At 44.4% G+C, this 13,290-nt stretch overlaps 1 long non-coding RNA gene and 1 pseudogene across 1 annotated transcript; both read right to left on the bottom strand.

The window, feature by feature from the left end:
- Positions 1-13,290, bottom strand: part of LOC125246530 — a 38,548-nt pseudogene that overhangs the window by 8,100 nt on the left and 17,158 nt on the right.
- Positions 42-5,677, bottom strand: LOC125246815. The gene is made up of 3 exons (XR_007179972.1): positions 5,654-5,677; positions 439-542; positions 42-74 (listed from the first exon to the last, which is right to left on the bottom strand). It is a non-coding gene; the product is annotated as an uncharacterized LOC125246815 (long non-coding RNA).

Here is a 13,290-nt window from a genome sequence, read left to right as displayed (position 1 = left end):
CTCCATCCTGCTCTTCATTTTATCATTATACTGCTCCTGATGCCAAACACAACTCTATCACCTGACCTTTCCTCCTGCTCCAGAGAACGGATCAGGGTCCGAGCCGCCAGCCGATGGACGGCCAACCTGGGCAACATGGATGAAATCTGTTAAAACTGTTTACTGAGATGTATTGTTACTTTACTTTACATTTAAATGTATGCATAAGATAAGCAGATAGGCAGACACATTTATCCAAAGCAACTTGCATTGCATACAACTCAAGGCATACATTTTTATCAGTTCTTGGATTCTCTGAGAATCAAACCCACGACCTAGGCATTGCTAGCACCATACTCTGCTGTTTAAGCAACAGGAATGCTGTATGTTACTTTAAAAAAGGCTCATGTCACTACAGTTCAGTGTGTTTCTATGTGTGTTTGTGTGTGTGTGTGTTACCCTGTTTCCTCAGTTGGTTTGAGGCAGAAGTGGAGCTGGTTTGTTACTGGTTGATCTTTCAGCATGTATTTGACTGTCACTGTTCCCTCAGAGCCTCCTGAACTCTATAAAAGAGTGAAAAGAATAAGGAATTTAAAAAGATTTAAAAACAAATTACCTACAATGTAAAAGTCTTTAGCCTAACAACAAGAAATAGCAAAACAATAAGGCAAGGCAAACAATATACTCAGGTTCACTTCTTTACATTTTACATATGCAACTTGAGCAATTATTGTTTTTAAAAGGAACAGTTGAAAGGAATAGTTCACTCAAACACGTCATATGACAACCCACCCCACACAAAGTTGGAAATCATTTTTGAGTCAAATCTGAAAAAGTGAAAAAGTCACTTATTCAGTTGAACAAAACAAAACCTAATCGACTTATGGTTTTACATTTAAAAGTGTTCCAGAGAAGAAAGTCATACAAGTTTGCAATGGCATGAGGGTGAGTAAATGATTAAATGATAGGTGAACTATCCCTTTAAAGAGCCCTTATTATGCTCATTTACAGGTTCATCATTTTGTTTAAGTGGTCTATAATAGATTTAAAGGGTCATGAAACCCCCTGTTCCCTTTCAAGGGAACTCACGCTGTGTAGTTGCTATGGGAACGACTCTGCGTGATGTCGTCATGAAGCACGTATGAAATCTGTCCAATCAGGGGACGGTACATCACAGGCGGGTGACATCACTGACAAGGAACTATGAAGCCTGCCCAAACACACTCTCATTCAGCTTCTGTGTCTTCAGCAACCGCTACGTATGATCTTGTCTGTCCTATTTATTGTTGTCTGTCTACCATCATTCATTTTGAAAAGAATATTATGGCGAGCGAACAGCAATTTAGGAAGTGTGTGCATCCTTGTCCCCATTTCATTATGAGCGGGAACACACACGACCTTTGTGTTGTTTGTTTGGGAGTGCAGCATGCCCAGGCAGCTCTCAGGGGGCTGCCTGCGTGCATTGTGATCAGTTCCTGCTGAGAACGCTGCGCCCCGCCGAGCCCTCTTCGAGGAGGGTGACCGAAGACTCGCCACTTCCCTCTCCCGCGAGCGAGGAGCTCATGGAGGTGCTTACTCGCGCTGTTGCCAAATTGAACATCGATTGGCCAGCTGAGAAGCAAGAGCAGCAAACCCACAGTAAGCTTGATGAACGCTTTTTACCATCAAGGTCTGCTCAGCCTCCACGTCGGCGCTACCGTTTTTTCACGATCTCCACACCTAGGTGCCGAGATCGTGGAAGAGACCGGTTTCATCCATTGTTTACACCCCTCAAACCTCCACATACAGCAACATGGTCGGTATGAGGAAACACGGGTATGGGGCGATGCCAAGAGTGGAAGAGACGCTTGCGAGCCATCTCTCTCCGCAGGCGGCGTCTTACCTTAAAGCCCCGACATTGCCCACTAAACCATTGAAAACTACCTCGGTATTAGTGGGCAAAGTGTACTCAGCAGCGGGTCAGGCGGCAGCATGCTTGCATACTATGGCCATCATCCAAGCATACCAAGCCGACCTGCTGAAGGATTTGGGTAACAGTGATGAAGTGGGGGCGGAGTTCATCCAAGAGCTCCGTCAGTCGGCAGATTTAGCCCTCCATGCCACTAAGGAGAAGGCCAAGTCCATCGGCTGCTTTATGATAGCCCTAGTGGCCACGGAGCGTCACCTATGGCTGAATCTGTCCGACATTAAGGACAGAGATAAGTCCTTTCTCTTGGATGCCCCACTGAATCCTTCTGGCCAGATCCGAGGACTGGTTTGTCACGATAGATCTGAAGGACGCATACTTTCATATATTAATCCTTCCGCAACACAGGAAGTTCCTGAGGTTTGCTTTCGGGGGCGAAGCATACCAATACAGGGTTCTTCCCTTCGGCCTAGCATTGTCACCCCGAACCTTCACGAAATGTGTAGATGCGGCGCTGGCGCCCTTGCGTATGCAGGGCATCCGCATACTCAACTACATAGACGATTGGTTGATTCTGGCTCAATCAGAGCGAATGGCGGTTCAACATCGAGATGTTGTTCTCGCTCACATGAGAAGGTTGGGGTTGAGACTAAACGCGAAGAAAAGTGTGCTTTCTCCAGCTGAGAGAACCACTTATCTAGGCGTGGTATGGGATTCAGTGATCATGCGGGCCCATCTGTCTCCGGCACGCATGACATCAATCCTGTCGAGTGTCTCGCACATAAAGCTAGGCCAGTCACTCACTGTCAAACAATTCCAGAAACTGTTAGGTCTTATGGCATCAGCGTCCAATGTGATACATTTTGGCCTACTGAACATGAAACCACTGCAGTGGTGGCTAAAAACCAAGGGGTTCTCACCAAGGGGGAATCTTTTTCATATGATCAAAGTCACGCGGCAATGCTTACGTGCTCTGGACATATAGAAGAAACCTTGGTTTCTGTCCCAAGGACAGGTGTTGGGTGTCATCAGTCATCGAGTTACTCTAATGACGGATGCATCCCTCACAGGCTGGGGGGCGATCATGAGTGGTGCTCGACTCGCTGTGGCAGGACCATCATCTCTCATGGCACATAAATTGCTTAGGTATTTAAGCAATTTATGTGCCATATCTAGCCTTGAAATACTTCCTCCCAGACCTCAGAGATCGACATGTGTTAGTTCGATCAGACAACACAGCTGTGATCTCATATATAAATCATCAAGGGGGTCTGAGGTCACGCCCTATTTTACAAGTTGGTGAATCAGATTCTCTTGTGGTCCCAAGGGAAACTGCTCTCCCTCAGAGCAGTTTACATCCCAGGGTACCTGAATGTGGGAGCAGACATCCTGTCGAGGCAGGGGCCGAGGCCCGGGGAATGGAGACTTCATCCCGAGGTGGTGACGCTCTTATGGGAGAACCACGGCAAAGCCCAAGTGGATCTGTTTGCGTCTCGAGAGACGACTCACTGTCCACTGTGGTTCTCAATGACAAACCTAGCACCTCTTGGGCTGGATGCTATGGTACAGCCATGGCCGAGGTTACCGCTGTACGCATTTCCCCCGATTGTGCTGCTCCTGGGAGTTCTGGAGAGAGTACGCCGGGACGAGGCCCGTCTTACTATTAGTAGCCCCATTCTGGCCGGCCCGAGTATGGTTTTCGGACCTGATATCCCTTCTTGACGGGTCTCCGATGGAGATTCCGATCAGGAAGGACCTTCTCTCTCAGGCGGGCGGTCTGATACTGCACCCCCACCCGGAGTCATGGATGCTGTGGGTGTGGCCTCTGAGGGGGCACAGCTCATAGATTCCGGTCTCTCAACTGAGGTTATTGAGACCATACTCCAGTCCAGAGCTCCCTCCACGAGGAAACCATACGCTTTGAAGTGGAAAGTTTTCACTTCCTGGTGTGAGAATCATCAACGGGATCCTGTTAACTGCCTGGTCAGTGCAGTTCTGGACTTCCTGCAGGAAAGATTCCCTTCAGGGCTATCCCCCTCCACACTAAAGGTGTACGTGGCGGCCTTAGCTGCTTACCACGCTCCTTTCAGTGGAGTCTCTCTGGGGAGACACCCATATATAACTTCGTTTCCTTCGTGGCACTTTGAGGCTCAGACCTGCAGTACGCACAAGAGTACCGGCTTGGGATTTCATACGTGCTTCATGACGACATCACGCAGAGGCGTTCCCATAGCGACTACGCTGCGTCTCGTTCCCTATTCAGGGAACTAAGGTTATATACATAACCAAGACGTTTCAGCAGCAGTCAGTTCTCACCACAGTTTTGAAAAATTCTACAGAAGGTTAAGCTGCAGAGAGGAGGGGGATGAGGGGAGACTGACAACACAGCAACGGCTTCTGATTCAGACAGTTTTATTTCGTTCTTATTAAAAGCATAAAAAAAGCTTCCAACAAATGCACGCCGAAAATTATGTGAAGTTCACAACGTAATTTCGGGAGGATTGAACCCATCTAAACTTTCAATTAGTGAAACTCAAACATAATCTCAAGAGGAGGGAACCCTAATCTTTCAATTACATCCAGAGCATATAAGCAGCTACTCGCACTGCTCTGGCATTAGTTGTTTCGAAATCCCTCCACCTCCCCAACTCCACCACATAAATTAGGCATCTCATCTATCGTACTCCTCTTCCATGCACTAGTAGTCCCTGGGGGGTATATCCAAGCTCGAGTTGAAATACGCTTTCGAGTTGCCAAATACGCTCAACCTTATTAGCTTAAAGATTTTATGAGGAAACAAACTCGTGAATATTACATAATATACACAAGGTATTTGCTATAATTTAATTATAATTGGTAATTCAGCCATTCACATTTTGTTCTCTGCACTGAATACGAACACGATGTTACATTTTTGATAACTTGTGAGACTTATTTTGCAGCATTTTATAAGTCGTTTGATCGGTTAAAGAGCCGTATAAAGAGCAGTTACACTCACAGTGTGGATGAATCACGTTTGTGTCAAAGACACAGATATTGAAGAGAACTTGTGCGATGCAGAAACTTACAAAGCAAAAACAAACACTTGTTTTTGACCCATTAATGCATCTCTAGCTTATTGTATGCAATCTCACTGTTTGAAGCGTCTGTCAGAGGATGAATAAGGCCGAAGTCCACCTTTCTTCCATTCTCATAGCTCTCTCGAGAAAAATGCTTGCTAAACACAAACAGTTTCGATGTGTCGATAGTTGATGGCCAACCAACCGCCCGCAGGCAGTCTTGCCCTGGCAGCATCGCGCGGAATGGCATGCAACACACCTGAACTTTTACACCACAAAAACAAACATTTAAGACCAATGAACGCCTCTCTCATCTACTGCACGATCTAACAGTTTTACATGTCTGTCATTTGAAAGAATCACATGGTGTCCTGAATAATTAAGAGACGGTGTCTTCTCATAGGATAAGAAAATTCAGTCTCATTAATAATCATGAAACACTGACGCATCATCAAAGTGTTCAGCCTGTGACGTGGACACGGTGTAGATTTTAAACCCGAAAGATGGAAATAGCAGAAAAAAATCTCAAAATGAACCACTTTCCCTCTACAATTAAATCTGACAGATGCTAACATTGTATTCAATGATGTTCAACACACAAACCTCTGTTAAAATCTCAGAAAATTTAGTTTAGGGTTTCATGACCCTATGAATGATTTAAAGCACCTGTTTCACTCTCTGTTTTACTTCCTGTTGCTTTAAAACCCACCTGATTGGTCATCTAGCCCAGTCTGTTGTGATTGGTCTACCGCTTAGAGCATGTGTCAGAAACGTAACGCCTCTTTTACCTATAACTGGCTGATTTCAGCTTCCGAGGCTTCATTAGTATCTGTAAACATATTGCAATTACGTCGTTTGTTTTGCCGTACCAGTTTGAGACCGGGTCCAATCAAGGCGAAGGGCGGCAATTTACCCAAATCACCTTTGCAAAGACTTCAGCAGGACGTTTCACAATAAGCACGTATTATGCAAATGTATCACTTGCTGAAATCACAGAAATAATGATAGGACTACAAATGAGGTATTTCAGGCAGGAAACAAACTCGTGAATATTACATAATATACACAAGGTATTTGCTATAATTTAATTATAATTGGTAATTCAGCCATTCGCATTTTGTTCTCTGCACTGAATACGAACACGATGTTACATCTTTGATAACTTTTGAGAATTATTTTGCAGCATTTTATAAGTCGTTTGATCGGTTAAAGAGCCGTATAAAGACCAGTTACACTCACAGTGTGGATGAATCACATTTCAATCATCATCTCACCTCTCCTTTAAGTTGGGCATAAATGAGTGACCTTTGACCCTGGAAGAGCACATTGAAGTGTGGAGACAGTGTGTCAACAGTAATGCCATCTGGAAGGGTCCAATCCACAGAGATATTAACCACAGCGGGCTGCAGCGCAAATCTTGAGGGACTGCATCACCTGATATAGTTTGAAGAGAAAGAGAAACCATTGAGACATGTGACTAGGAAACATTTGTGCCTGTGAAATCCAGTGGAGAGCTTTACTTTGGGCTGCATGCGGTCGGTGCCTGTGATGAACTGAGCGTGACCAGATCCCTCCCTGGCCATTCCTGTGATGAGGGCAGTACTTGCACCCTCACCAATCCCGAATGAGAAACACCTGAACACACAATAAACTCTGTTAGTGTAAGTGATGAAGATAAGAATGATGGGAAGATCAAACCCAGCAGACCTTTACCTGTGAGAGTGAGCATGACGTTTCACCAGGTCCAGCACCTCTTTAGTGTTCTCCACCTCTCCATCAGTGAAGATGAACAGCTGAAGAGAGAAAAAACATCTGAGTCTTAAGTCTTGTTTATACTACTGTTAGCTCTGTCAAAAGATCCTCTGCTCACATCAGTCAGAGGTGTTGGCCATTTTCACTGCTACATTTTGTTTTCTGAAATTAATAACTAATTAGATGGCAAAGCATTTTCGTCGAATCTGGCTAATATTTCAATGCTCCATCCATCCCCGAATGTGTCTCTAAGATTTAATCGCTGAACTTGCCCAGAACAGAACAATACCGCTAACCCCAAACTGTATACTAATTATCAATTATCTTTGATGTTACCTACCCAGGTCTTATACAACAGTATGATATATTTTTTACAAATCAGTCAGCGAACCCTACCTGATACTGCAGGCAACAAGTACAGTAGATGCATGTTGAGGTGTTGTTGTACCTCTCTGGGGTGGTCACGGTAACAGGGCCGACTGTAGATGTGTTTTAGAGGCTGTAAAATCTCCTGTGCCGCACAAGTCTGCTCGCATTTCCTTCACTCTCTTCAGAGCCTGATCCATTGTGTCCTGATTGTACTCGACACTCTGACTGCAATGAAAAACACATTGATATTGTTCCTCTCACACATTTCAAAACTGAATATCTATGAATGAAGATCTAGTTACTAACGGGTAGAAGGACTCAAAACGAGAGCCAAATCCATAGATGTTGAAGTAGCATCCCATGGGCAGACTCTTCAACAGTAACAGCAGAGTGTCCTATAGAGAGACATGGACAGCTATTCAAGTGTGTCTCATCAGAATACGTGTCAACCGACCCAAAGGCACATTTTAAATCTTACCTTTGCACTTTCCATGCGCGTCTGTGCTCCTTTACCACGATGCATCATGTTGTCCATACTGCCTGACCTGTCAACCACAAAAATAAACTCGCCTTGAGTTGCCAGCGATGACATCACTTCCTCTGGGAACTCTGGGTACAAACTTATCATGACCACTGGGTCCCTCATCAGAGAGCCTAAAACAGAAAGAAATGATTTACAGGGGTTGCATTGAGTGTAAGTTATAATCCACAGTGAATTTACTTTAACACGTAAAACATTTTTATTGTGTCATTACACTTTCTGTCCTTATAGAAGGGCATGAAGTAATATCGATGACATTAAAACCATTCAAAACAGACCAACCATGAGCTCTGAGATTCTTAAGCAATAGTATACACCGATCAGGCATACCATTACGACCACCTTCCTATATTGTGTATGTCCTCCTTTTGCTGCCAAAACAGCCCTGACCCGTCGAGGCATGGACTCCTCTAGACCCCTGAAGGTGTGCTGTGGTATCTGCACCAAGATGTTAGTAGCAGATCCTTTAAATCTTGTAAGTGGCGAGGTGGGGCCCCATGGATCAGACTTGTTTGTGCAGCACATCCCACAGATGCTCCATTGTATTGAGATCTGAAGAATTTGGGGGCCAAGTCAACACCTCAAACTCGTTGTTGTGCTCCTCAAACCATTCCTGAACCATTTGCTTTAAGGCAGGAGCGTTATCCTACTGAAAGAGGCCACAGCCACCAGGGAATACCATTTCCAAGAAAGGCAACAATGCTTAGGTAGGTGGTACTTGTCAAAGTAACATCCACATGGATGGCAGGACCCAAGGTTTCCCAGCTGAACATTGCCCAAAGCATCAAACTGCCTACGCCGGCTTGCCTTCTTCCCATAGTGCATACTGGTGCCATGTGCTCCCCAGGTAAGAGACGCATATGCACCCGGCCATCCACGTGATGTAAAAGAAAACATGATTCATCAGACCAGGCCACCTTCTTCCATTGCTCCATGGTCCAGTTCTGATGCTTCACGGTCGGCTCTTTCAGCGGTGGACGGGGGTCAACATGGTCACCCTGACTGGTCTGCGGCTATACAGCTCCATACACAACAAACTGATGCACTGTGTATTCTGACAGCTTTCTATCAGAACCAGCATTCCAGAACCAGAACTTCTTTAGCAATCTGAGCTACAGTAGCTCGTCTGTTGGACTGGACCACACGGGCCAGCCTTCGCTCCTCATGGGCATTACTGACCCTTGGCCGCCCATGACCCTGTCTCCGGTTCACCACTGTTCCTTCCTTCGGAGCACTTATGATAGATCCTGACCACTGCAGACCGGGAACACCCCACAAGAGCTGCAGTTTTGGAGATGCTCTGATCCAGTCGTCTAGCCATCACAATTTGGCCCTTGTCAAACTCGCTCAAATCCTTACGCTTGCATATTTTTCCTGCTTATAAAACATCAACTTTGAGGACAAAATGTTCACTTGCTGCCTAATATATCCCACCACTAACAGGTGCCGTGATGAAGAGATGATCAGGGTTATTCACTTCACCTGACAGTGGTCATAATGTTATGTCTTATCGGTGTATGTTTTTAACGAAGATATTTCAAGAACTTATTTCCACTTCATTAAAAAAGGGGTCATGAACTGCATTCAACAAGCACAACAATGAAACACACATCCTCAATGTACAGCATTTTTATACTTATAATCCATTACATAAATCAATATTTTTATTTTGTACTGATTCATTATCACAATGCTTCATGAACAGCTCATTGTGTCATAAATGACATTAAGTGCACAGTCTATTTAACTTTTCCCATTTTGAAATACACTGCTCAAAAAATTAAAGGAACACTTTTTAAGAGAATAGCATCAAATCAGTAAAAGTCTTGGGATATTGATCTGGTCGGTTAAGTAGCAGAGGGGGTTGTTAATCAGTTTCAGCTGCAGTCTCAAGAGCATGGAGGAGATTTCAGGAGACAGGCAGTTACCCTAGGAGAGCTGGACAGGGCTGTAGAAGGTCCTTAACCCATCAGCAGGACCGGTATCTGCTCCTTTGTGCAAGGAGGAACAGGATGAGCACTGCCAGAGCCCTACAAAATGACCTCCAGCAGGCCTCTGGTGTGAATGTCTCTGACCAAACAATCAGAAACAGACTTCATGAGGGTGGCCTGAGGGCCTGACGTCCTCTAGTGGGCCCTGTGCTCACTGCCCGGCACTGTGGTGCTCAAATTGGCATTTGCCATTGAACACCAGAATTGGCAGATCCGCCACTGGTGCCCTGTGCTTTTCACAGATGAGAGCAGGTTCACCCTGAGCACATGTGACAGACATGAAAGGGTCTGGAGAAGCTGTGGAGAACATTATGCTGCCTGTAACATCGTTCAGCATGACCGGTTTGGTGGTGGGTCAGTGATGGTCTGGAGAGGCATATCCATGGACGGACGCACAGACCTCTACAGGCTAGACAATGGCACACTGACTGCCATTAGGTATTGGGATGAAATCCTTGGACCCATTTTCAGACCCTATGCTGGTGCAGTGGGTCCTGGGTTCCTCCTGGTGCATGACAATGCCGGCCTCATGTGGCGACAGTATGCAAGCAGTTCCTGGAGGATGAAGGAATTGATACCACTGAATGGCCTCCATGCTCGCCTGACCACCATCCGTCGTCTCATTAGGAGCATGACCCAACATTGTCAGGCATGCATACAAGCATGTGGGGGCCATACAAACTACTGAGTACCATTTTGAGTTGCTGCAATGAAATTTCAACAAAACTGACTAGCCTGCTGCATCATTTTTTCACTTTGATTTTTGGGGTGTCTTTGAATTCAATCTGTAGGTTGATCATTTTCATTTCCATCAAACTATGTGGCATCCTTTCCTTCCTACCACATTACACAGTCCTTATTAGTATAGATATCCAGCATTATATTTTTCTGATGTGTTTTCAAAGTGTTCCTTTAATTTTTTTGAGCAGTGTACTTTTTGCTTTAAGTCAAATGTTATGTGATTCACTGGAGCTGGATGGATTGATACTTTTTTAAATGGGAAATGAGTGGAAAAAATACTTCTTAGATCTAAGACCAATGGTTGGTCACTGTTCAGTCCAGGTCATACCTGATGGGGCAGTGGTTCACTCCTGCCTCCACTATAGCAGAGGGCTGATGGGTATCCTGATAGTACACAAACAGCTCAAATTCCTTATCGAACATGTGACCAGGACTCAGATTCACCTACGCACATAAAAACACATGCATCAAACTGCTGTGCTCACACATCCAGATAAACACATGACTAGGGTGGTCCTCAAATATAGAGTTAAGATTTTCTAAAGTGCTTTTGCATATCATGCTAATGTGAAATTAAATGTGATGTAAAACTTGGGCCAAATCAAATGTGTGTGTATGAAGCAGACCCAGCAAATGAGCAGGATTAACACTACGAAGATGGATGGTCATAACTTGTTGCTTTCACTGTTGCACTATTCCACTGTTCTCATTTTGGATATTATGGATTGCTGGTGTCGAGACCTCTTGACCACTTGGAACTTGAAACTGTTATGGCCCAGGTGCCTCCAACCCTTTATGTTAAACAGCTTTGACTATTTTTTTGGTTTAATATTTGCAGCACTCGTGAACAGGCACGGTTCATGTGCATGGAGCGTCTATATTTGAACAACACAATGTTCAACCCACATGTGGCAGTGGTTAATAAAGTCGGATTTGCCAAATATTTGGAGCCAGTAAATTTCTTGCAAAGGTGAAACATTTGATCAAAAAGCACCCAAAGAAAGTCCCCTTTTTAGTTTTGGTGTTCTCTTGAGGACCACCCTAATGAAGACACACAGTACCGTCGCCTGAGTGTGATCAGAGAGCAGGAACACTAGAATCAGAGTGCAGTTGGACTCTAGTTTGGAGATGGGCTTTGGAGAGCTCACATGGACACTGAGAGTCAGCGTGTAGGGAACAGATCCACATCCTGATGAAATCTCTGAGAATATACCAGCAGCTGAACCTGACACACACACACACACACACACACACACACACACACACACACAGAGTGTGTTAGAATCAGCTTCTCTCCACTAATAAAGTGTGTGTCAGCAGCTGCTGTAGTACCTGCTGGTGTGTATCGGGGGTTGAGTACAGCCGGCAGACAGAAGCGCAGCGAGTGGTCGGCCTGCACAGCGAGCTCGGTGACGTAGATGATGGTGACGGCAGCGTTCTGACCCGGCGACAGACACCCGACACTCAGTCTGAACACATCAGGACTCTCTTCGCTCTCTTCCAACAGAAACGCCTGCTGACCCGAACTCACAGCATCATCATAACGATCCCTCGCCTGTGAGACACAATTTTGTTACATGGTGCACAGTAAAAATATATGCAAATAAGCTTCCAGCAGACTTATATTTGGACTCACAGTTTCTCTTTCTTGCACCTCTGCCACAATCTCCTGCTCTCCGATCTTGGCACTGAAGTGGCAGACAGCAGCATCAGCAGGCAGAGGGAAGACGAACAAGGCCTCCAGGGGGCGCTCTTCCTCATTCACATACTGCAGAGTGGAGGAGACTGTGGCTACATGATCCTGAACCCGAACCTCCACTGAGATGCTCTTCAGAGGCACTGAGTCACACAAACCAACAACAACAACAACACAAATACAGCAGAAGACTCAGATTATCATAAAAACTAGAACGTCTACATACAATTAAAATGTTTGAGTTTAAGAAAAAACAGCGAACGGGACGTGTGACAATTTGCCCCATATAACATTTATGAAAACACTCTTCTTCGAACATCCTTTCTGTTAAAATCTACCTGTATTATAGTATTACTGAGATAAAGCCCTCCCGACAAACTATTACAAAGGTTTTAAGTTAGAAAACAGGTTAATTCATACCTTGCTCATTTCTCTGAGACAAAAGTCCGCACTTCACCATTTTAACGCCGAAATGACAAGATGGTAAGACTTCAAACGTGACCTACAGCTTTTAAATCTGCCTTAAATCTTTTCAGACCGACTCTTTTAACTGGTAAACCAATGTTTCTGAGAGTTTCTAACTCGTTTGGTGAAGAGAGGAGATGATTTCTGTTAGTCGTTGGAAAGAGCATCAGTCAGAAGACCGTTAAAATCTGAGCTGTTTGAAGACGCGTCGCGCTATTTAAATTGAGGCGGAGGTTTGACTCATGAATATTAATTAAACGCCAAAGCGCCGCAGTTTGATCATGAATATTAATTAAGTTCAGAAGCGCCGTAGAGTTCAGACTTTTGAGTCAAACAAAAAAAAAATTCTAGTTACTTTTTAGATATACAGCATGTCACATCACAAAACACTGCCCCCACAGTTTGAAATAACATATTTTATCTTTTAATAGACATATACTATTACTATACTATTGGTGATCAGCTTGGGCAAGGTGATTTTGGTGTCAAGAGGTTGATCTTAAAGCGTTAGTTCACCCAAAAATGAAATTTCTGTCATTAAATACTCACCATCCAGGCCCGGCTCCAGATATGAGATGAAAGGTGGGCCAAATGATATTCCAGGTGGGCCGGTCGGATTGGTGGGGGGCTTTAATGCTTTAATCTCACATGTCTATTGATATAGATAAGGCAATTGTTAGGGTTGTTTGTTATTGTTATTGTTATAAACTATTATACTATATAACTAAATAATATTTGCAACATTTATTATTTAAATTTTTTTGCACGAGCTGTTTATACTGTACGAAATT

This window comes from Megalobrama amblycephala, linkage group LG1 (genome assembly GCF_018812025.1).
Source record: "Megalobrama amblycephala isolate DHTTF-2021 linkage group LG1, ASM1881202v1, whole genome shotgun sequence".
NCBI lineage: Eukaryota > Metazoa > Chordata > Actinopteri > Cypriniformes > Xenocyprididae > Megalobrama > Megalobrama amblycephala.
Note: the sequence above shows the minus strand (reverse complement) of the source record. Positions and strands in the feature narration are given on the sequence as shown.